Source organism: Gorilla gorilla, chromosome 5, assembly GCF_029281585.2.
Source record: "Gorilla gorilla gorilla isolate KB3781 chromosome 5, NHGRI_mGorGor1-v2.1_pri, whole genome shotgun sequence".
Classification (NCBI taxonomy): domain Eukaryota; kingdom Metazoa; phylum Chordata; class Mammalia; order Primates; family Hominidae; genus Gorilla; species Gorilla gorilla.
Genome location: NC_073229.2, coordinates 61,822,867 through 61,848,315, shown reverse-complemented (window position 1 = coordinate 61,848,315; position 25,449 = coordinate 61,822,867). Strand labels below are relative to the sequence as shown.

Genomic DNA, 25,449 nt, shown 5'->3' with positions numbered 1-25,449 from the left:
TTGGAGAGGGCAGGAGAGAGCCAGTTCTCAAAGAGGGAACTGGTTCAAATCAATCTACTAATGCCTGCCCCTCCTGCCCCCACCACATGCACACAGGTGATTCATTTGGCCTTTAAGACTAAAATGCCAGTAGTTCCCATTGCTTTGGGTGGGGGATGTGGGGAGGGAGACAGTTTGCCCTGCACTAAACTCAGCCTGTGGAGGAGAGCAGATGGGATACCTGGGATGTGGTAGAAATGAATGTCATGGGCTGGGCGTGGTGGCTCATACCTGTAATCCCAGCACTTTGGGAGGCCGAGGCAGGTGGATCACCTGAGGTCAGGCGTTCAAGACCAGCCTGGCCAACATGGTGAAACCACATCTCTACAAAAATACAAAAATTAGCCGGGCATGATGGCAGGTACCTGTAATCCCAGCTACTCAGGAGGCTGAGGTGGGAGAATCGCTTGAACCTGGGAGGCGGAGGTTGCAGTGAGCCCAGATCACACCATTGCACTCCAGCCTGGGTGACAGAGCGAGACTCCATCTCAAAAAGAAAAAAAAAAAAAAAAAAAAAAAGAAATGAATGTCATAGTTGAGGGGACAGGTTGGTGGGGGCTGGACTTCCAAGGCTTCCTGGCCTGGGAAGGAAGCAGGGGGCGTTGTGGAACCTGGAGTTTTTGGGTCAAATTCTGGCACCTGAGCTTCTCCAAAAGCCACCTGTGTGGGCTGGGGGTGAAATGCCAGGGTTATGGGGAAGGTTTCCCACCCCCTCCCTGCAAGAAGAGAGGAATGGGAGGGCAGGGGAGGGCTGTTTGGCCAGGCCCCTGGTTCAGCCAGCTCTGGGAACCCTGCCCAAGATGCCTGAGACAATGCCGGGATGGAGGCTGGCCTGGCCAGAGGCAGGCCTGGGAGGGGGCAGGAGCAGTGCCCACTTCATTCACAGTCCTGGCCTCTGCACAGTGGCCCGCAGCACCACCCCCTACTCTTGGGCTCCCTGCCCAGTCCTAGGCTTCTGCCTACCCCTTGGCAGTCACCAGCCATGCCATTCTCCCAGAAGGACTCTTTCCTAGGCTGGTCCTACCCCCTCTGAGGGATAAGTGTGTTTCTGAGAGTTAGTATGTGTGTCTGAGTGTGCTTCAGGATGTGAGTGTATAGACGTGTGGGTGTGTGAGGGGGTGAATGTATGTGTGTAGGAGTGTTGGAGTGTGTGTCTGCGTGTATGTGTGTGTGTATCTAAGTATCTGAGTGTCTCCATGTATGAGTGTATAGATAAGTGCATGTGAGTGTGTCGAGGTGTGAGAATGTGTATATAAATGTATGAGCGTATATGAGTGTGTATGAGTGTGTGTATGACAATATGTATATAAATGTGTGTGCATGAGACTGTATTTGAATGTGTGTGTGTAAGTGTGTGGGGTGTGTGAGACGTATGTGAATGTGTCTATGAATATGTATATGAATGTTTTTGTGTTTTGTGTGGGTGTGTGAGAATGTGTATATGAATGTGTGTGAGTGTGTGGGTGTGTAAAATGTATATGAATGTGTGTGAATGTGTATGTGAGTGTGTGTATATGAATGTAGGTAGGTGTATATGAGTGTGGGTGTGTGAAGATGTATATGAGTGTGTGAGTGTGTATGAGTGGGTGTGGCAATGTGTATATGAACGTGTGTGAGTGTGTATATGAATGTGTGTGTGTGAAGATGTATATAAATGTGAATGTGTATGTGTGTATGGGTGTGTGTGAAGGTGTATATGGATGTGTGTAAATGTGTATAAGTGTGGGTGTGTGTAAATGTGTATATGGATATGTGTGAGTGTGTGTGTGTGAGAGGATGTATATGAATGTGTGTGTGTGAAGGTGTATATGGATTGTGTGAATGTGTATATGAATATGTGTATGTGAGCGTGGGTGTGTGTGAAGATGTATATGAATGTGTGTGTATGAAGGTGTATACGGATGTGTGTGAATGTGTATAAGTGTGGGTGTGTGTAAATGTGTATAAGGATATGTGTGTGTATGAATGTGAGTGTGTGAAGATGTATATGAATGTGTGTGTGTGGGCGTGTGTGAAGATGTATATGAATGTGTGTGTGTGTGTGTGAAGATGTATATGAATGTGTGTGTATGTGAGCATGGGTGTGAAGATGTATATGAATGTGTGTGTGTGTGAAGGTGTATATGGATGTGTGTGAATGTGTATATGAATGTGTGTGTGTATGTGTCAGTGTGTGTGAAGATGTATATGAATGTTTGTGTGTGTGTGTGTGTGAGTGTGTGAGAATGTGTATATGAATGTGTGAGTGTGAGTGTGTGGGTGTGTAAAAATGTATATAAATGTGTGTGAATGTGTGTGTATATGAATGTAGGTAGGTGTATATGAGTGTGGGTGTGTGAAGATGTATATGAATGCATGTGAGTGTGTACGAGTGGGTGTGTGGGAATGTGTATATGAATGTGTGAGTGTGTATATGAATTGTGTGAGTGTGAGTGTGTGAAGATGCATATGAATGTGTGTATGTGTGTGTGGGTGTGTGTGAAGGTGCATATGGATGTGTGTGAATGTGTATAAGTGTGGGTGTGTGTAAATGTGTATATGGATATGTGTGTGTATGAGTGTGTGTGAAGATGTGTATGAATGTGTGTGGATGTGTGTGAAGATGTATATGAATGTGTGTGTATGTGAGCGTGGGTGTGTGTGAAGATGTATATGAATGTGTGTGTGAAGGTGTATATGGATGTGAATGTGTATATGAATATGTGTGTGTGTGTACGTGAGCGTGGGTGTGTGTGAAGATGTATATGAATGTTTGTGTGTGTGTGAGTGTGAATGAAGGTGTATATGGATGTTTATGAATGTGTATATGAATATGTGTGTGTATGTCAGCGTGGGTGTGTGTGAAGATGTATATGAATGTGTGTGTGTGTGAAGGTGTATATGGATGTGTGTGAATGTGTATATGAATGTGTGTGTGTGTGAAGGTGTATATGGATGTGTGTGAATGTGTGTATGAATGTGTGTGTGTATGTGAGCGTGGGTGTGTGTGAAGATGTATATGAATATGTGTGTGCGTGTGAAGGTGCATATGGATGTGTGTGAATGTGTATATGAATATGTGTGTGTGTATGTGAGCGTGGGTGTGTGTGAAGATGTATATGAATGTTTGTGTGTGGGTGTGTGTGAAGCTGTATATGGATGTGTGTGAATGTGTATATGAATGTGTGTGTCTATGTGAGCGTGGGTATGTGTGAAGATGTATATGAATATGTGTGTGTGTGTGATGGCGCATATGGATGTGTGTGAATGTGTATATGAATATGTGTGTGTGTATGTGAGCGTGGGTGTGTGTGAAGATGTATGTGAATGTTTGTGTGTGAGTGTGTATGAGGACTGCCCACTCTGCTCCTCCCCTTTCCTCCCGCTCCCCAGCCATTCTGACTGCGCAGTGGGTGCTCTGACCTTTCATTTGGACCAAGGACCACATGACCGGCATTTCTCAGGAGAGCCCTCATTCAAACAGTTCACTCCCCCTTCCCCAACCAGTGCCGTTTATTTTTCCAACCCACACAGCCTCATATTCAGGGTGGAAAATGCAGTCACCCATCTCTGGGATCCTCCTCTTCTCTTTGAGCTCGGGAAGAGTTTTCTCCGCCTGACCAGCCAGAGTGGGACTGGAGGCCTGGAGGGGCCATGGCAGGTTCCAGGAGAAATGGACCCTACTTCTGGGGCTCTAGTAGGGAGCTGGGAGCTGGGGGAGCGGGGGTTGTGGGGACAGGCTTCTTTGTTCCCAGACCCAGGCCTGGCCTGGATTTTTCTGGAGGGGACAGTGGGAGGGAGCCCTGGCTCACAGGGAGAACTGGGATTTGGTTATTAAACCAAGTTGCAAGTTCAGTCTGCTTTCCAGCCAATTTTTCTTCCCACCTCACTTTCTCCTCCAGATAATAGAAATACCCTGGAGGGGTTCCTTTTCTCCCTGGCAAGCTGAGGGAGGCAGGGGCCCTGCCATTGGCCACTCCCTGGGCCTGGGCCAACTCCCCACCCCCGCAACAAGGGGTGCAATTATATCAGCTGCTCTCTCTCAGGCTCTGGCCGTTGCTGGGGGAGGTCCTTGCCCTACTCTGATGCTGGCCTCCTGACTTTTGACTTTCTCTGACCCCTTCCAGGCCTTGAAATCATGGCAGCAGCAAGACTCAAGTGGGGCAGCATCATGTCTGGGTTTGAATCCCGGTTCAGCCACTTTCCAGCTGTGTGATGTGGGGCAAGTCAGGTAACCTCCTTGGGCCTCAGTTTCCCTATCTGCAACTGGGGATGACAATAGTGCTCTCTTCCTAGGTTTGTTCTGGGGAATCACTGAATTAATATTTGTTAGGTATTTGTGCTTTACCTTGCACTATGTATGTGTTGGTTAAATAAATACATCATTTCCCTAATGATGGCCAGCTAAGGAATAGGTGGATGGGGTGGGTCACTGACCCACTAACCCCTGGCTTCATGCCTCAGCACTTACTAATTCCCTGGCACTTAGCTCTTATCCCTGCATAGACCCAGGAAGTCTGTGACTTTTTGCTCTCTTTCTCAGGGTTTAAATTCCACCCCTACTATTTACCCTCTGTGGCACTTTGTCTCCTGGGGCAGGGATATCACAGCAGAACACAGAGGCCAGCTCAGGAGAAAGTCTCCCATCCTGACTTGTCTCTCCTCCACTTCTGCCACAGCAGCCACCCCCAGGGTGGCCTGAAGGGAGGTGCCCCAAGTGGCAGGACTCTTCCCAGTGCCTTAGGTCTTTGCTGTTCTGGAGAGGAAGTGGCAGCTTTGCCTGCTGGGCTAGGGACTTAGGTTTTGGTTTGAGCATGGAAAAGATTCATTCACAGAAACTCCCCTGCCTTCCTGAGGCAATGATCCTGATCCACTAACCAGCTGCTCTCGCTGGGGCTGGGGGAGTGCAGGGGGCTTTGCTCGCCTTGAAGGGCTGGTGGAAGGATTCCTCCCCAGCTTCTCCCTTTTCCCCAGGCTCAGATCCCACCAGGACTGCAACCCTTAGCCCTGTCTGGTCTCCCCTGCAACCCTTGAGGCCACCCTGGAGGCTCAGCCATCCATTCACCCCAGGTGGGTCCCACACCGCCTTAGCTGCCTCTTCCTGGCCCTGTGGCAGCTTGCCTCCTCTCCCCTCCCTCCTCTGGTTGCTCTCATTGTGGGTCTGGAAACTGAGGTAGCCTTGTCGCTGGGGCCTGGGGCCTGGCTTCTCGATGCCCAGAGTCCTCCAGCTCTATTCTGCTCTCAAATATGGAGCAAGCACCCACACTGTGCTCTCCAGTGCCTGGCTCTGATGGAAAGGGCCAGTTGGCCCTGGTCACCAGGGAGCCTCTTGACCAGAGTGCAGCCCTCAGAGAAAAGCCAAAGGGCCATGAGATGTCTTCCTTCCCTCCCCTCCCCTCCCCTCCCCTCCCCTCCCCTCCCCTCTCCTCCCCTCTGCTCCCTCCCAGAAATGTTTATTGGGCCCTGTCTTTGTAGCAGGTGTGGGCTGAGCCCTGACCATAGAAGAAGACTTCCTTGCCTTGAAGTTCAGAGGGAACCTGGTTGCAGGCCCCAGGCAAGGCTTTGCTTTCTTTGAGTTCCACAGCTCTGCTCACTGAGGGGTTCCAAGGCAGAGGCTGAGTCTCCACCATCAGATCGTGGGCTCCCTGAGGGTAGGGCATGTGGTTTCTGCCCCTCAGAATCTTCTGCATTCATTGATTCACAGTTCATTCATTTACAGCACTCAGGAATGCTTCTGTGGGCCAGGCATTGTGCCGGGCCTTTGTGAGCTGATCTGTTTCAGCAGGTGCCATCTAAACTAGTTTCTGGTGGATGAGAAGAAGCTAGTTCTGGGAAGAGGGTTCCAGGCAGACAGAACAACACGTGCAAAGCCAGGAGCCTGAGAGCTATCGGGGTAGGCTGAGGCAGGAAGGGGCTTTGAAGATACAGTGACTCACAGGAAAGCAGGGGCCTGTCTGGGGAGCTGAGGAGAAAGAAGTCCTTGAGAATGGTTGAAGATTTTACTTCTGTGGCAGGAGAGAAAACCCAGGAGAGTGTCAAGTATCATTGCCCAAAGGAAGACAGGAATTCAGCATTCTGCGGAATCCCTGACTCATCGCTGGGGGTGGAGGGAGGTGGGAGAAGACTGGGCTGCCTGTGCTTCATTTCTAGCCTTCCAGGAGGACGTCAGCAACCTCCTTGCAGATTCCTTCCTCCTCTGCCCCCTCAACCTCCCTGCCCTTGCAGGGAATGAATCCCAGGGCTCTAGCTGTCATTGAGTTCTCCCTGTTGTCTAATCCTAGTCTCTCCTGCCGCATTCTTGCGTGTCCTTGGAGATTAACCACAATTTGGGGCCTGCAGTGTCTTTTCCCAGTGCCTGGCAAAGGCCCTCCCTAGCCTTAACCTGTCCCCACTACTGTCCTGGGCCACAGAGGCTGGGTCCAGGGCATGGGGGTAGTTTCCAGGAGACAGTTTGATCCTCAAGCTGCAGGCCAAGCCTCCATCTTGATCTCCAGGATTGCTTGAGGTCTTAAATCCCGCTGGAGAGATCTAGAGAAGCCAGGAGAAGCCTAGGCTCTCTGTTCCTGTCTCTTTCTTACCATGACTCTTATTTCTCTTTTCCCTGTCTCTCTCGCCATCTCTTTCTCTCTTCCACTCTCTCTCCACAGATCCCACCCCACCCCAACCCCCACCCCCGACATCTTTTTCTGGTTCGGTCTTCCCCTCCTTCCTTCTTGCTCTCCTTTTCCTTCAGTCCCTTGCCCTCCCTACCTGTAGGACTCAGTCTCCATTCCCATCCCTAGCCCTCTTTCTTTCTGATGGCCCCTGGCAGTGCTCGGGAATGAGAATGAGGAGGTGGACTTGTGGGGCTGCAGGTGGCCTGGCAAGTGGCATTGTGCAAGATAGCTCTCTTCCTTGTTAGGGTCTGAGGGGATTTGGAGGGCCGGCCCTAGTCAGCAGCCTGGCTTTCATTCCAGGCCTGTTGGAGGAATTCATAATAAAGGGCCTGGCACTGAAGTCCTGGGTGGCTTTAATTTTCTGGAAGAGAGGCAATACAGTTGCTTCCCTAAGGGGGAAACCCTGTGTACCCAGCTGAGGGAAGGTGAAGAGCATGTAGTAGTTAGGGTTTAAGCCTCCCCTGCAAAGTGTCCACCTCCAAACTGTTGGTGGGACTGAAGACAATATTTTGTCATGGAGAGGGGACTGGTTGAGAGGCAAGGAACAAAGGAGGAAGGAGACCAGACCCTTCTCTGGCCAGTCAGTAGCTTCCCCGGGTACCTGAGCCAGACTGGGTATGCCTGCCCTCTTTATGGGCATCTGAAGGAGGCAGGAGATGAAAAGCTCCGAGTATGCAGAGGAAATGAGCTCCTAGAGAAGAGGCGAGGACAACGGTGGTGGTCCTGGGGGATAGGCCTGGAAAGTCGGGAGGAGTGTTTCCTCCAAAAAGCAAGCAATGCCTTTTGGGGAGAAAATGAAGCTATGTTGGCTGGATTCTGGGGGCTCCTGTGAATGAGTGGCAGAGATGCTGTCCCTGGGGGTCAATAGGCCTGGGGCTCAAGTAAGGTCTGCTTACACCAGGGATGGACAGATGTCAGAGGGCCCTGCAGTCTACACAGCTGTGTGGAGCACCGTGCAGAAGCCGAGGGCCTGGCCCCCAGCCCTTAAAGCCTGGACCTGGGAGCTCAGGACTTCCTCCCTCTTGAAGTGGTGGGTGAGCCCTGAATATTCTACCTGAACGTGACACAGGGCCGGGGGAGGGAACTGTGAGAAGAGGAGAGAGTTTAGGAACTTTCTTGGTGGCAGGCCCAGAGTGGGTGACCAAGGGCGCTGGGGGCTTGCAGGGCTGAGGGCAGAGCACACCACTGCCCACCACCGGAGCCCCGGGAACCCCCAGGACAGTGTCCTGCTCTTCTTCTGAGGTCCTTCCCCTCACTGCCTCTGTCTTTGTGTGTCTGTTTTCTACTCCCCCTTTCTTTGTCCGTTTCTTCTTTCTTGTCCTGTTCTCTGGTCGTAACTCTCCCATCGGGCCCTCCTGTCTTTCTCTGTGTCTGTCGCTCTCTGCCCCCCACATCATGGTTTCTTCATACTGTCTAGTACAAGGGGAACCCCCTCTCTCCATAAACCCACTGGACACTGGGTGACGCCTGCCTGTGTGTGTGTGGTGGGGGGGTGCATGCACTGAGCACAGGGTGCAGGGGGGTGTGTGTGCCCCAGGCGGGAGTGAAGGGCGTGGGTGAGTGTGGAGGAGCTACTGGTTGAGCCAAGGTGGGGCAGGCTGTGAAGGGTCTGGTTGAAGAGGGAGGGGTGAGGGCTGGGGTGGGGGCTCCTGTCGCCCTGGGTGGACTGCAGGGTTAGGCTTTCTCAGCAGAGGCAGCCCTAGCTCTGCCCCTGGGCTCCAGCTTATTCTAGGAAAATTTCAAGAGCCAGCCCCACCATGGCCAGTGCACACAAAGCACATTGTTCCACTCCCCAGGCCCTTGCCCCTGTCCCTGCCAGGGTTGCTGCCAGTTCCTGGAGGCAAGCTGGCAGCCTCACTCCTGAGGCCAGGGCCGCTCACCTGGCTCAGTGGGAGTTCCTCCCCTGCTGACTCGTCACCGTCTTGAGCAGGGCCAGGAGCATGCCAGGCTTGCTGACCCTCAGAAATGGCTCCCGGTGGCCCTTTCTGCCAGCTGTCCCCTCCGCACACCTTTCCCCATTCCAGGAACTGGCCCGGCTGTTCTGCCCTGTGTTCCTACCCCAGCTTTTTCTTTCTCATGAGTCTTAGCAGAGATCAGGTCTCCCACGTGGGAAGATTGCTCTCTCTTTACTCCATAGTTCAGGCATCAGTTCCTGTCTGCAACTCACCTCCTCTTGGAGGCCTTCTTTGGTTACCCACTCTCCATCTCAGATAGCCCATTCCTCCTTGCTCTGCCAGACTACTGGACCCACAGGAGACACACTACATGATATCCAAGTTTCCTGGCTGAGTGCCATCCCAGGGAGCAGCATGGGGCAAGAGGGGGTACTGACCAACACCCACCACCTTCCAGGCACTTCCCATGCATTATTCACTTTGTTCCCGCAATAGCACCCCGGTGCTATTATTCCCATTGAACAGATGAGGAAACTGAGGCTCTGAGAGGTCAACTGATTTGCCCGAGGTCACACAGCAAAATTTCAAAGCTAAGACACTGTCAAAATGATGTGGGGATGGCAGGGGCTTCCAGGGCAGAGGGAAACAAACCATCCAAGGGAGTCAGTATGTCCCAGCTCCAGGGCATGTTAGGATGGAAAGTCCAGATGTTGCTACCAGAGTTTGGGATGGAGGCAGGAAGATGGATGAAACGACCTCTTGCGGGCTTGCCTGGGTTTAGCATACTCTCTTGCCCTTTCTGTGAAGAACCCCCAGCACCACTTTCAGAGAGCTCCCCGCTTTGCCTCCCCTGAGGGCAAACACTTAATAGCTCCCAGGCCCTGCCCAGTTCTCCCCAGACCCACCTCTTGTTCCCCTCCTCAGGACAGGCTCCATGGTGCCTGGGGAAACCTGGCTCAGAGCAACCCCCTTCTTCCTGCTCCAGTGGGCACCCTACGCTGCTCCCCTCCTTGAACCACTTAGGCTAGGATACACCCAGGATTTCTACCCACGGCCCTCCTCTGACTTTGCGGTGTCAGAAGAACCTGGACTCAGACTTCCCATCCCTGGTGACCATCCATAGCGCCCATCCCTGCATCTCCCTCCTTTTCCCACCCTGTCTGTGCTCCTCTTTCTCTCTTACCTTTGATGTACCTACTGTGTGCAAAACTGTGCTTGTGTCAGACCCACGGCCTGAATCTATGCTAAGCAGGTCCATTGACGGCCACCCAGACGAGAACATGAAATAGGGTAAAGGGATCCAGGCAGTGTATTGTGAGAGCTCCAGGGCAACAGCGAGTGCAGGCGGGTGCCATCTCAGAAGTTTTCCTGGAGAGATAGCGTTGAACTGAGCCTTGGAGGATTCTGACAGGCAGGGAAGGGGGCATTTGTGGAAGGCAGGCCTGCAGGCTGCTCCCCAGTGTGGAAAGGCCAGAGGAGTTTTCCATCTTGGACTGTGAGCTGCTAGGCAGGGCCCGTATCCTCCAACACAGTGCTTTTCAAGCTACCTGAAAGAACGACTAGTTTTTTTTTTTTTAAAATCCCAATCTGTCGGCCGGGCGCAGTGGCTCATACCTGTAATCCCAGCACTTTGGGAGGCTGAGTCAGGCAGATCACTTGAGGCCAGGAGTTCGAGACCAGCCTGGCCAACGTGGTGAAACCCCATCTTTACTAAAAAATACAAAAATTATCTGGGTGTTGTGGCGCACACCTGTAATCCCAGCTATTCGGGACGCTGAGACATGAGACTTGCTTGAACACAGGAGGTGGAGGTTGCAGTGAGCCGAGATTGCGCCACTGCACCCCAGCCTGGGCGACAGAGCCAGACTCTGTCTCACAGAAAATTCCAATTTGTCATAAACTGATAATATTGTACAATGCAAAGAAATGATTAGAAAAATAAAATAAGACAAAGTACAGTTTTTTTTTTTAGACAGAGTTTTGCTTTGTTGTCCAGGCTGGAGTGCAGTGGCACGATCTCCGCTTACTGCAACCTCCGCCTCCCGAGCTCAAGCAATTCTTGTGCCTCAGCCTCCTGAGTGGCTGAGATTACAGGCACCTGTGACCATGCCTGGCTGATTTTTTTGTGTTTTAGTAGAGACGAAGTTTTACCATGTTGGCCAGGCTGGTCTCGAACTCCTGAGCTCAGGCAGTCTGCCCGCCTCAGCCTCCCAAAGTGCTAGGATTTCAGGCTTGAGCCACTGAGCCCAGCCCAAACTCCAATTTTGTATTGTGGGATTCAAGAGAAAAAATTGCTATAAAGAGTCTAAATGCCTGTGCTTGGTCTCCGCACGGACTTTGTCCCTGGCTGGTCACAACCCTAACAGTAGGTTGTGACCAGCATTTGAAAAACATGAAGTAGAATAGAATAGAAAACAGAGTGCTTTACATGTTGTAGGGGGAAGTGTAGTTTTGCGAAATGTTCATTTCAAGTTTCTGCACACCCATGTGTGTTGGCATTGGGTTGGGGGTGAAATGCATTACCGTGGGTTGTAGTTGGGTGCCCTCCCATGGTGCTGTAGGGGCTGAATCTCCTCTCTGGCTCTCCTGTCCCCATCCTAGCTCCGTTGCCCTCCATCTAGAATCTGTTTCTTCATCTCCTCCTCTCCCATCTCTGTCCCTCTCCTGGTTCCATAGCAATGGTCCTGCTCAGTAAACCTTGGCCCTTCCACTTTCCTGATTGCTTTTTCTAGACAGTCTTCCTCCTCCCTTACCTTTAACAGAAGCTGTCTTCCTCCTGGATCCTATGTAATCAGGCCCCAACCACTATGCTTAGCCCAGGGCAGCCCTGAGACACAGAAGAGGGAGTCCCTGCCCTTGAGAAGGGAGTGGCAGTGCTGGGGAGTCAGAGCTGTGCCGGGGAGTCAGATCTGTACTGGGGAGTCAGGGAATGGAATGTATAATGCAAAGAAATACGTGACAGGAACTGAACCAGGAGCCTGGCCAAAGGCTCCTCCTTCCAAGCTGGTGAGGAGAAGACCTGGTGCTCGATGGAGGTCCACAGTTGGTGGACCACACGACCCCATCCAGGGCTCCCGCTTGTCTGGTGCCTCCTCTTTTGAGGTTCTGCTGATGCCCAGCTCCCACTCTATGGACATACTAACATTTGTTTAATCAATTCTCTATAAATAAACCTCTGGGTCGCTTCCACTCTTTTTGGAATCATGAATAAACAATGCTATAATGAACATCTCTGTATCTCTCCCTCACCACACCTGAGCTACTGATTCCCAGAGGTACCCTCACTCCAGCTCTTGTTTCTTACATCTTTATACACACACAATCCAAATTCCTCCTGCTTCTCTCAGCATCCAGCTGGCCTGGTCTCATGTCATGAGGCTAAACATGAGCCAGAGGTTTGGAAATGTGGTCTTCTTCCTCAGGCCATGCACCCTCCTTGCTCACAACTACTCATTTGGTTTCTTCATCCATACTTGCCAAATATCTAGCTGTATCCTCAGGGCCCTTTGACTGCAAGTAACAGAAATCCTGATTCAAAATGGTTTAGACAATACAGGAAGTGTTCATTTCCTGACAAAAGTCCCCAGGGACCGTGGGTCTAGGGAGGGTAATTGAGTGGATCTATCACATAATCAAGGATCCAGGTTCTGTCTGTTTTTCTGCCCTGCTATCCTCAGCGCGTTGATTTGCTTCTCAGGTGCTATAGCGCCCTTCATGGTTGTAAGGTGGCTGCTGAAAGTCCAGACATCGCATCCAGACATAATATGCCTGGAGGTTGAAGAGGGGCCATATCTTTCTCAAGGTCCGTTTTTCAAATAAGGAGAACTTTTCCCTGGAGTGCCCCTAGAAAACTTACTCTTGAGTTCTCATCAGCCAACATTAGGCCACATACCCATTCCTTTAGAGAGAACGAGGCTTCGCTAACTGGTTGGTGAGGCTCAGGGCCTTACTGTGGTGGAGGCGGAGAGGGTTGGGTTTTAAAGGAGGAAAGGGCTGTGGGGACAGAGGCTGAGTAGACAACCAACCATGAGTACCAAAGTGTCCCCAGTGGAGAGGACTCTGCTTCTGTGTTGCTCAACCAGCTGGCCCTGTGATCCTACTCTGGAGATTTACCTTGACTCTGATTCAGTTAGAAAATATTTGTTGAGAAGATGGAACTCCTGAGGGAGTTTGTTGTAATGCGAGAGAGTGAGAGCCAGGTTAGGGTACAAGACTGGGAGAGAAGGCAGAAGCTGCCGAAGCTGCAGACAGGAGGTCTGAGCACTCCAGCCCTTCTCTCTGAGGGAAGGAGTTAGGAGGGACTCAGTGAGTCCCTGTTTGGGCTGGGTTGGACACAGGAGACTGACTGACTGAGGTAACCTTTGAGGTAAGAGGTCTGGGTGGGAGGGCACCTATCCCAAGCCAAGGTCCCTTAACTTTTCTCCTGACCCTCAGGTGAGTCTTGTCCTTGCCCCCTGAGCCACAGAAGGACAGGAAGAAGAGAAGGAGGGCTGTGAGTCAAGAGCCTACCTGGGGGGAAAGAAAAACACAGGAAGTGACTCAAGGCCTGTAGGGTGGCCAGGTGGCCAGCAATGCCCCAGGATGGACCCTGAGGGAGTTGGCTGAGGGCAAGGGCCCCCTCCCCAGAGGCTGCCGGTGCATGCCATCCTGGCTATTTCTGCCAACCATGTTTCCCACAAATCCTTCCCCTCCTCACCACAGCAGGCTGCCCACTCACCCACAAACCCCGTGGCCAGCTGTTGCAATTCCTGGCTCTGGTCCACCCCCTGCATCCGGGAGGCTCAGCACCTCTGACCCCAGAGGGTGGGTCAACCCCTTCCCCTGCCTCTCTCCCTGGCCTTCACACCCTGAAGGAAGAGATTCCAGAGCCACTAGAGGGTGGGGGTCTTCTGAGTCAAGCAGTGGCCCCTGTGTGCATGCACGGCAAGGTGGAGGATCTGGGCCCAGGCAGAGTGACAGGATGTGAAGGTAGAGGGAGCCCCAGGAACCGCTGGATCCTTTCTGTGTGCACTGTCAGAGGGGCCTTTGTCCTGCCCACTGGAGGCCAGGACCCCAGTGAGTATTAAAGTGATATTTTGCCTGCCTTTACCACTGTTTTTATGTATTAAGCTTCCTTAGGGACCTCCAAAGAGAAGTGGATGGGCCCAGGCATGATTAAAACATATTATTTTAAAAATACGTTACACGTAAGGTTAACAATTTGTTTTTTCACTTATGTTAGACTTCCTTCCGTGATGGTATATACATAAAGCTTCCTTATTCTTTTTTATTTTTATTTATTTATTAAATAGAGACAGGGTCTTCTTATATTGCCCAGGCTGATCTGAAACTCCTGGTCTCAAGTGGTTGATCCTTCTGCCTTGGCCTCCCAAAGTGCTGGGATTTAAGGCATGAGCCACCATGCCCAGCCCCTTATTCTTTTCAATAGCAGCAGAGTAGTTCGCTCTGTGGATGTGCTATTATTTACCTAACCACCTCCCTATAAATGAAGCTGTGATTTGTTTCCCTTTTTAAAAATTATAAACAATGCTGCCATGAACACCTTTGTACATATATCTTTGGGCAGTTGCATAATATCCTAGAAGTTAAACTGCTGGGTCAAAGAATATGAACATTTATTTATTTATTTATTTATTTATTTATTTTATTTTTTCTGAGATGGAGTCTTGCTCTGTCATCCAGGCTGGAGTGCACTGGCGTGATCTCGGCTCACTGCAACCTCTGCCTCCCGGGTTCAAGCGATTCTCCTACCTCAACATCCCGAGTAGCTGGGATTACAAATGCCCACCACCACGTCCAGCTAATTTTTGTATTTTTCGTAGAGATGGGTTTCACCATGTTAGCCAGGTTGGTCTGAAACTCCTGACTTCATGATCCGCCCACTTTGGCCTCTCAAAGTGCTGGTATTACAGACATGAGCCACCGCACCTGGCCAGAACATTTAAAATTTAAGAGATAATGCCAGGCCGGGCACAGTGGCTCACGATTATAATCCCAGCACTTTGGGAGGCTGAGGCGGGCGGATCACCTGAGGTCGGGAGTTCAAGACCAGCCTGGCTAACATGGTGAAACCCCATCGCTACTAAAACTACAAAAAAATTAGCCGGGCGTGGTGGGAGGCACCTGTAATCCTAGCTACCCTGGAGGCTGAGGCAGGAGAATTGCTTGAACCCAGGAGGCAGAGGTTGCAGTGAGCCGAGATCGTGCCACTGCACTCCAGCCTGGATGACAAGTGTGAGACTCTATCTCAAAAAATAAACTAAACTAAAATAAAATATAATAGATAATGCCTAATTGCGGCAAAGTGTACTAATTTTCATTTCATTAGCATTGCATGAGATTGCCTGTGTTGCCATGTCTTCCACAACACTGTATAGTATCACCTTCTTCATCTTTGTCAATCTGATAAATGAAAAATTAGATCTTGTTTTAATTTGCATTTAAAATGATTAGTGAGATTGAACATTGTTTATATTTTCATTAGCCAGTTGTGTTTTTTGCGAATGACCTGTTTGTATTCTTTGCCTATATTTTGCCATTGGATTGTTTAATCTTTTTCTTATTTTAAAAAATGTCTTATTTTAAATTAGGAAAATTAGCACTTTGTCATACATCTTGCAGGTACTTTTCTCTTATTTTGTCCTTTGATTTTGTTTATGGAGCTTTTTCCTTGAATGTCTGTGTAGGTACATTTGTTAATCTTCTTTGTTATGACTTCTGTTTTGTTCTATGACTAGGAAAATCGCTATCCCAGGTTCACGAAAACATTTACACATATTTTCTTCTGGCACTTTTATGACTATTTTTAAAATGTCTTCCTTTCTTTAAATCTTTGATCCTGTTGGAATTTATGTCCATATTAGGAGTGATGTAGCGAATCCAGATTTATTTATTTTTGATCCAAATATCTGACTAGTATCTCAATTTATTGACTTGAATTCTCATGTTTATTTGGGCCTATTTAAAATTTTTTTATTCTTTCCAATTGATCTGTATGCAGGCACCAGTCCCATACTATTTTAATTATTGTAGCTGTATAATATTTTTGAAAAATGTTTTATAGTGCTACTCTTTCCTTGTTAGTTTACTTATTTTTCCTTCCAGGAATGTTCTATTCATTTATATTTATTTTTCCAGAGGAATTTGTATGTAATCATTTTGTCAAATTATCCCCCAAAAGCAGCTGATATTTTGTACAGAAGTATGCTGAATTTATAGTTTAATTATGGTGACACTGACATGCTTACAATATTACTGACTTTTTATCCAAGAATAAGGTCTTTCTCCATCGATTCAAGTCTATGTGTATGTCCCTCATTTAGCTTTTACAGCTATTTCCATGTATCTGCACATTTTTTTCTATGTGTTTTATGTTAGGTTTTTGTTAACCTTATTAATGGGATGTTTTTCCATATTCTTTTATTAGTTATTTCTTGTATTTAGGAAATCTTGTTTTTAAACTAGCCACTTTGATAAATTCCTGATATTAGTAAAAGTTCTTTAGCTGATTCTCTTGGAATATCCAAGTATAGAGTAATATCATCCAACGATAATAACTGCTTTCTTTTTACAATATTTATACCTCTTATTTTATTTTTCATCTAACTGCATTGTCAAGTAATTGCAGAACAATATTAAATACTAATGGTGATAGTTTATGGGGAGAGCTGACGTCAACTTTAACGGGACTACTTTTAGAGTCTCCCCATTAAATATGTTGGGAAAATTAATCTATTTTACATGTGAATATAGTAGGTTATGTTGAGTTTCCCAGAATTTGGCTTTCTTGTACTTCTGGAAAGAATCATACTTAGTCTTGACACATTCTTTTGTCAACACAACTTTCATCAATACTCCCTTCCTTAGCTCAGAACTTCCTCCGTCGTTCATCTTCCTCCCTTGGAAGCAGAGGCACAAAATCAGGGCTGGAGGTGTGAGGCGGGGGCATGGCCAGGGAAGAGCTGAGGCTCAGGACGTAGCTGTTGGCCTCCTGTCCCGAAGGAATGAGGATCCACAAGAGCCTCCTTAAGGCTGACAGAGTATGTGGAGACGAGCAGGGGGATGAGAAGGCCTGGGGAAGGCAGGAAGGCTGGAGAGGACTGAACAGCAGGGGGCAGGGGTCCTTGGAAGAAAACCAGGACTCTTCTGCTTGCCCCCTGAGGAAGCCCTGCACCTCTGTCACCCTCAGGACTATCTTGAGCCCCAGTCTTTTGAGGGAGGCATGATCCAGAACTTTGGGCCTCTCCCAGGCTAGTGGACTCAATGCAGGCACAGGTGGCTACTCCTACACTAGGACAGGGAGGCTAAAGGAGAGCCCTGAAGGTGGCAGGAAGTCAGGAAGACGTCAGCCTGGCATGGCTACTTCTTAACATTTGCAGCATGCAGCCTTCATGCAGCAGCTTCTGAAAGCAGTGACCACGTCCTCCCCCCTATCTCCTCCAGCATCCCTAGGACTGTTCTTTGGTCCTAAACATATGAAGTCACCACACCCTCCCTCCATTTCTTGAAGCAGTTTCGAAGTCCTCTGGCCATGACCCTTTCTTAGGAACCTGGCTGACTTCATCATCACTCTTGGGTGAACATTGCTGTGCCCAGGGCTTGTTGGAGAGAGGAGAGGGTTAGAGGGAGGGAGGGAGGGGATTTTCCAGTGTCCCCTCTGTCCCCTCTGGGCAGGGATTGAAGTGGCAGAGGGTGTGGGTGATGTGCTGAGGCCAGGTAACCAGGAGACAAGAGGGCCCTTTAGATGTCCTCCCTGAGCTGCCCTTCCTTTCCTTACAACTGTCAGCTCTAGGAGCACGGAAGAGGAAATTCCTTGACCTAGAACCTTAGCATCTTCCAGGCCTACAAACCTTTAATTAATGCAGTCATTTAAGAGGAAGGAAGGTGATTTTGTAACTGTGTTGTATACCTGAGTGAGTATAGACACATTCTCCACTCTTTCATCAGGAGAGAAAATAGAGCATATAGACAGGTGTGGGGGTAAACTGAGTTTTAGGCAAAGTGAGAAGAGCATGGTCAGCCATTGACAGGAGGCCAGCAAGAGTGAGTGGTGGACACCCTGCTCTGGAGGCAGGGGACAGAACGACCTCTGGATGCTGACAAAGCTGTGAGCATTAAAGGGTTCTTGAATCTTTTCCTGCTACTTTTGGTGCATCCCAGTAGGGACAACTGAAGCCAACCCTATTTCCCAGCCATGGGAGACTGGGAATATAGTGGGAAGGCTGGTCAGCAGGAAGGGTCTCCTGCCATCAGACTGGGGCTAAGGACAGAAGTACAGCTTCTGACAAGAAAGGCAAGAGCAAGGCGGGTCCCAGCCTTGGGGGATCCAGGACCCTGGTCAGGCACTAAAGGCAGGGACTTGGATAGAAAGAGGCAAGATGGGCCCTGGAGGTTGGATGTGCACACACAATGAGGGCTAGGCCTTCAGAATGAGGTGGGGTGCATGGCAGAATGAGGAGCCCTTTGGGCATTTGAGGCACAACCCAGGAGGGCTTTCCCTGGAGCCATCTTGCAAAATCATGGTGGATTCTTGACTTGTGTGGCTTCCTGTGGAAAAGTAGGTGCCACTGGTGGATCCTGTTAAGTGCCCTGGCATGAGTCTTACTCATTTCCAGTCTTCTCAATTTCTGCACCAGGCCCAGGCCTCCGGGGGAAGTTTCTAGTAAATGCATCCCAGATGTGCTGTATGAGGCTGAGCCAAGAGGGCAAGATGACTGCTTTTTGGAAAAACAATGCAATTTCCATAGAAAAGCCTCTTCTTTGGACAGATACCACCTGGTGTTAGCAGCTTAGGGACACCAACAGCCCCTGCCCTCCCCTCCCTAGAACCAGCGATCCTCAGACTTGGAGGGATCCTTTCCAAACTGTGCTAGAAGCAAAGGAGAGATGTGGCAAAAGGGGAAGATGGGAGATACGGCAGAAGGCAAAGTTAGAGAGAATGTTCTCTGCTTTTAAGGGCTCATGCAATTAGATGGCGTCCACCTGGATGACCCAGGAAAATATCCCGATTTTAAGGTCCTTAACCTTAATCACATGCAGACTCCCTTTTGACAAGTAACATAATGTATTCACGAGTTCCAGGCATTAGGGTGTGGACATCTTTGGGAGACGTTATTTGGCCTGCCACAGCATTTATGCATTCAGTCTTTTCTCCAGGCACATTATCTTTGTAAAGAAATATTTGTAAAGTGTGCTGGCAACTTGATATAATTTCTCTCCCCTAACCTATGCTTCCCTGGCCAGCAGGGGCTGGAAGCCAGGGAGCTACAATCCTCAGAATCCTCGCCAGCCAATGAGAGGCACTTTCACAAGATTTGGCAGATGGAAAAGAAGCATAAATCATAATATTTTCCTGGTGGCAGCTGTGGGCAGCTGTGTGGGCTTCAGCAGATAGGAGATTTTTGAGAAGCCTCCAGGCATTTTCTTTGCTTTGGTGCTAGAGGCTCAGGTATCTTGTGGTTTCAGCAACTTCCTAACACCCTAAAAGCTAGCAAAGAAACCAAGCCAGCCTTTCCACACCTTTGTATACACTAATTCCCAGGGCTAAATCCCTTTCTGCTTGCAATGCCTAGAGTGGCTCCCATGTTCTTAACTGACCGATACAGAGACCTTGTTGACTGTAATGATTTGTAACCAGCTTGCTTTCACTTAATAATAGATCATGAAGACAAACCTGCATGCAGGTCTTTCAGGAGTCTTAAAATTTTCCACAAAATGTGAGTTTTCAGGCCAGGCGCAGTGGTTCATGCCTGTAATCCCAGCACTTTGGGAGGCTGAGGTGGGCTGATCACTAGGTCAAGAGATCAAGACCATCCTGGCCAACATGGTGAAACCTTGTCTCTACTAAAAATACAAAAATTAGCTGGGCGTGGTGGCGCATGCCTGTAGCCCCAGCTACTGGGGAGGCTGAGGCAGGAGAATCGCTTGAACCCAGGAGGCAGAGGTTGCAGTGAGCTGAGATTGTGCCACTGCACTCCAGCCTGGTGACAGAGTAAGACTCCATCTCAAAAAAAAAAAAAAAAAAGTGAGTTTTCCTGGCTGTCGGCTATACCATCACATGGATGTATCCTAATTTATTTAGCCAAGACCCCATCGTTAGACATTCAGGTGGTTTTTTGTTTTTCACTTTTATAACCCACACTGTCAAGAACATCCTTGGCCATCAATCTGTGTGCACAGTCAGGAGTATTTAATTACAATGTATTCTTGAAGCGCATTTTTTAGTTAAAGGGCATTAACTTTTTGAAAGCTTTTATGGCTGTTTCTGGATAAGTCATCTGTGTTTTCTTCTCTTGGCCTCCAGGACACTGCCCTCTCCCAGTTCTCCTCCCACCTCTCTGGCTGTGCCTTCTTGGTCTCCTCAACCTCCGAACACTGGAAAGCCCTAGGGCTCAGTACTGGCACATCTTCTGTGTCTCCTCTGTGCTTACTCCCTTGGTAAACTAAGTCACTGTCATTGCTTTAATACTATTTATATGCTCATGACCCTTTCATTTATATCTTAGGCCTGAGACTTTCCCCTGAACTCCAGACTTGTGTATTCAAATTGTCTGCTTAACATCTCTTCCTGGAGGTCTAATGAGAAGATCAAAATCAGTATGTCCAAAACTGAGCATCTGATCTTCTCTCCCAAATCTTCATTCCCCATAGTCTTCCCTCTCTCAGTAAATGACAACTCCTTCCTCCAGCTTGCTCAGACCCAGAAACCTCGGAGTCATCCTTGACTTCTCTCTCTCTTTTCCTTACTCCCTTTGTCCAATCAATGAGTAAATCCTATCAGCTCTATCTATCTTCAAAATACATCCATAATCTGGCCAAGTGTGGTGGCTCATGCCTGAAATCCCAGCACTTTGGGAGGCCAAGGTGGGTGGATCACTTGAGCTCAGGAGTTCGAGACCAGCCTGGCCAACATAGAGAAGCTTGTCTCTACTAAAAATACGAAAAATTAGCTGGGCCTGGTAGCACACACCTGTAATCTCAGTTACTTGGGAAGCTGACACACGACAATCACTTGAACCCAGGAGGCAGAGGTTGCAGTGAGCCAAGATTGCGCCACTGCACTCCAGCCTGGACGACAGAGTGAGACTCCATATCAAAAAGAAAAACAAAAACCATCCATAATCTGACCGCCTCTCACCCACTCACCATGACCACGTGGGCCAAGCCACCTACCTCTCTCAGCTGGATTATTGCATGGCCCCCAACTGGTCTTCCTGCCTGCCCCCTTGCTTAGCCAATTCTCAGCAGTGGCCAGAGTGATCCTGTTAAAAGCAGATCAGATCATGTCACCCTTCTGCTCAGAACCCGCTGGTGGCTCCCATTTCCTCAAGCAAAAGCCGACATCCTTATAGTGGCCACAAAACCTTAACCAGCCCCTACCCTATTGCCCCCTGACCTCCTCTCCCCACTCTCGGCTCACTCAATCCACCAATCCACTCCAGCCACTTGAGTCTTCTTGCTGTTTCTCAAACATCCCAAGCAAGTGCCCACATTGAGCCGTTGCACCAGCTGTTCCCACTGCCTAGGACACCTTCCCCAGGTGTCCATGTAATGGGCTCCCTTGCTTCCTACAAATGTCCCCTTTGTACAGAAGGGGCCTTTTCTGACCCCTTCATCTAAAATGGCAGCCCCTGGTCATCCTAACACTCTCCTTTTCTACTTTAGTTTTCTCCATAGTATGTATCACCATCTATCAAGTATGTATCAACATAAACTCACTGATTTTCTTTCCTCTGTGTCTCTTTTCATTAAAATGTGAGTTATTTTATTTTATTTTATTTTATTTTTGAGATGAGTCTGGCTCTGTCGCCCAGGCTGGAGTGCAGTGGCACGATCTCAACTCACTGCAACCTCCGCCTCCCGGGTTCATGCCATTCTGCTGCCTCAGCCTCCCGAGTAGCTGGGACTACAGGCACCCACCACCACGCCCGGCTATTTTTTTATATTTTTAGTAGAGACGGGGTTTCACCGTGTTAGCCAGGATGGTCTCGATCTCCTGACCTCGTGATCTGCCCTCCTCAGCCTCCCAAAATGCTGGGATTACAGGCTTGAGCCACCGCGCCTGGCCTAAAATGTGAGCTCTTTGAGGGACAAATGCTTTTTCTGTTTGGTTACTGATGTCTGCCCTAAGAGAGTACTGGAGTGTAGCAGTTGAATGAGAAATATTTCTTAAACGAATAAGTGAATTTGTTATTTTTCTTCTAGTCTACAGTCCTAAGGCAGCACAGAAGGCTCCAACATGGACTATTTGTAAAGCATGTCACAGTTCACATGTGTGTCACAGTTAACTCCACCAGATTCTGGCAGAGAGGAGGGTGCAGTGGCAATAAATGTTGCCTCCTACGTGAGGGATGTGGATGTGTTAACTCACCTGATGGCAGGAATCATGCCACAATATATACATATATCAAATCATCACATTGGACACTTTAAAAATATACAATTTTATCTGTCAACTATACGTCAATAATGCTTGAGGGGGGTGGGGAAGAGCATTGTTTCACTGTTAACCCTTTTTGTGCCATAGTTTTTTGTCTGTAAAATGGGGGAAATAGTAACAACCATCTCATAGAGCTGTCAGAATTAAGTAAGATAATTCATGTAAATAATTCACATAGTGTCCAGCACATATTAATCACAAATAATTGTAAGTTACTTTATTCCCATTTTATAGCAGAGGAATCTGAGGCTCAGAAAATTTAAGAATTTGCTACAGGTTGCACAGTGAGAGTAGAGTGAGGTTAGAACCTGTGACTTCCAATTCATCATACTTTCTCCGTTAAACTCAAGTTATAGAATAACCTAATTAAGGGTGTGGGACTCTTCCCCCAAAGCCCTAAGGCCAAAAAGAGCTGTGGAGCCTCTTGATTTCCTTCTTTTGTTTGAATCCTCGCCAAGACATTTCTGGCAAAGTCATCAGCTAACCTCTATTGGGATAATCTGTGCCTGGGGGACCCACTGCCTCCCAGGCTGCATATCCACAATAAGGCATTCAGTTTGTTGTGCTATAGGATCAAGGTGGCAGACAGTGTTAGGTGCCCGCTTTTCCTCCGCACCCTCCTTCCTAATACAATTCCAGCTCTCTTCAGGGCAGCAGCAGTGTGCCCAGCAAAGGCTAGACTTTCCGGGCTCCTTTGCAACTAGGGTGGGCCTAGACATGGCCCTGGCCATGTCTCTTTCTCCAGGCCTGAGGCCTGGTGGAGAGGGCCTGTGGGCAGCTCTAGGGAGGGTCTTGCCCCCTGAGACATGGAGGTGGCAGGCCCAGGCTGTACTCCTGGGCTTCCCATCCCTGGTTGTGCCAAGGAGGGGTGTAGTGGTGCTGGGGGAGGGAAGGGGGCCCTGGTGAGTGGGGAGCATGTCCTTGCAGGATCAACTGTATGGTTTTCTTGCTTAAAGGGGGGAGTTTTCAGCAGGCAGCATGCTCTGCTCTTCTCTCTCCCCACTTTTCTTGCCTGCAATGTGGATGTGATGGCTGGAAGTCCAACAGCCGTTCTCTGAGCAAGAAGGAGGAAGCCACAGATTCAGGCGGGAGGGGCAGAAAGCTAAAGGGAGCCTGGGCTGTGGATGGCAGCACACACGGCTGTAACATCAGCGGTAGCCTGCTGCCACCTTTGTGCATCTCATTGTGCAAGGAAAATAAGCCCTCCTCAGTGATGCCTCTGAAGACATTAAATATCCAGCAGCAGGGGGAGGGCTAGATAAATCACAGCACCCATGTGGTGTGATACGATGTGGCCTTGAAAAATCGTATTGTGCATGACTGTTTATTAAGGTGGGAAGTTATTGCTGAAAAATACGAATTCTAAGCGTATGTTCAGTATAGTGTCAATGGCAAAAATCCGTATACGTGCCCCGTGCTCCCCAGCTCTAGCTCTCTCAGGGTATACTGTGCCCCAGCAGCTGCTGCTCTTATTCTGGATTGCCACTGCTTCCCCCACTAGACCTTGTGGCCTGAAGGACAGAACTGCGTCTCGACTTTCTGGAGCCCAAGGGCCTTGCCCAGGCTCCAGCACCGACCAGGCAGATAGTAAACATCTGTGGAATAATTGAATGAGGAATTGGCAGCCAGAGACTCCATGCCACCCTTTGCTGCCTGCTCAAGGTTGGTGGCCTTGAGGGTCTGGGGTCCTCAGGTGCCTGTGTTTCCTGGTCTTGCTGACCTCTCTTGGCTGGTTCTCTGCCAGGCACTATAACCACACTCATGTTGGTCTCCCAGGCCAGAGGTGGTGGTCTCCACCCTTGGCTGCTTGTCAGCTTTGTCTGGGGAGTTTGAAATAATTACCAATGCCTGGGTCTCACCCCATACCAGTGGAATGAGAAGCTCTAGGAATGGGCTGGCTTTGAAGCCCAGGGACCAGCTGCCTGCTGTCCCTACACGGCCCCTGTGACAGACAGTGAGGAATAGGGCTCAGTTATGATCCTAGAAGTGGAGCTCAGTTCTTGCCAGCCACTGCCCGCTGTAAAGAGATCATCCCTGCACCATTTCACTGTACACAGGCAGGGTTCTGGCCGCCCCTGAAGGGAGCCCTCTAGGAGCAGCCATCCCACCTGAATGGATGACCATGTGGGAGTCCCATAGGCCAGGCCCTCTCTAAGACTTTACTAGATTAACTCGTTGAGTCCTCACAGCCAGCTGTGACATGGGTATCACTACCACTATTGCTCTCACCATCTGCATTTTACAGAGGGGCCAACTCAGACACAGAGAGGTTAACTAGCCTGCCCCAGGTCATACACCTGGCCAGGGACAGGGTGGGGTTCCGTCCCAGGCAGCCTGGTGCCAAAGTCTGGGCTGATGTGTCTCAGCACCTTCTATGTGCTGGGGACCTTCTCACAAAGCAGCAGTTCCAGAAACTTGAAAGGGAGACGGTATGGGTAAGAATTCAAAAGAAACAGGAATATTGAGAACAGCATACTCTTCTGCACTTTTTTCCAGATCTATCTTGGCCGTGGGTGTCGCTCCTGCATTTGTTTCCCTCTGACCCTGTCCTTGTCCTCTCCTGCTTGTCCTTCTGGAACCCTTCCTCTTGTCCCCAAAGAACCCAAGCTCCCTTTAATGGAATGGTGCGGTAATTGCATTACCGCCAGGCCCGCTGGCTTGGCCGCCGGACGCAGGTGGGCATCCAGTGGGTGAGGCAGGGGCAATGGAGACAGATGGCGCCCGAAGGGAGATTCGATTACCTGCTTCTTTCCCAAAGCCAATCAGCCTGATAACTGCGTTATGGCCTGTTATTGATAGGCTTCCTCTCTGCTGCTGCTGGAGATTTGGTTTGTCTGTGACTTTTTACATCCGTAGGAACTCAAAGATGAATGAGGCGGGGCCCAGCTCGGAAGTCTAGGGAGGACAGAGGAAGGAGGCGGCAGGCATGAGTGCTGTGGGGACCAGGGGGAGGCAGGAGGTCAGCCAGGGCCACGTTAGAGCTTGGGGTGAGGAACATTTGGTGAGACAGTCAGAGAGGATGGGGCTGGAGGCGGGCATGCTGGGGCCTTCAATGCCAGGCTGAGAAGGCTGGTTTGTGAGAATTGGGAGCTTATGCTAGGCTCCTGAGCAAGGACAGTGACAGGTGAAAATGGCTTTGGGGAAGAGGAGCAAGTGGGTATGGCAAACATAGGGCAAGATAAGGACTGCTGGGACCTCTGTCTGCCCCTGTGAGTACAGAGAATGAATCAGTGGCTTGGACTCACTGGGTTCAGACCAAGGAAAAAGGGAAGTGAGGCAGACACCCACAGACACTGGGCTAGACCCTTGCCTATGCTAACTCTCACTCAGTCCTGGAAGCAGGCCTATAAGGCATCTTGGTATAGCAACCTGGAAATGGCAGCCTGGTGAGGATGAGTCATCGCAGGCTCACACAGTGGAGCGGAGGTCCCACCCGGCCATC

General features: G+C 49.4%; 1 long non-coding RNA gene across 2 annotated transcripts in view; it reads left to right on the top strand.

Annotated features, from left to right (window-relative positions):
• Positions 1–25,449, top strand: part of LOC129534060 (uncharacterized) — an 80,148-nt gene that overhangs the window by 27,819 nt on the left and 26,880 nt on the right. The window contains exon 2 of one of the 2 annotated variants that reach the window (XR_008680470.2): positions 4,146–4,249. The exons of the other annotated variant lie outside the window; for it this stretch is intronic. This is a non-coding gene — a long non-coding RNA (uncharacterized lncRNA). The remainder of the gene's footprint in view (positions 1–4,145; positions 4,250–25,449) is intronic. 2 annotated transcript variants of the gene reach the window in all.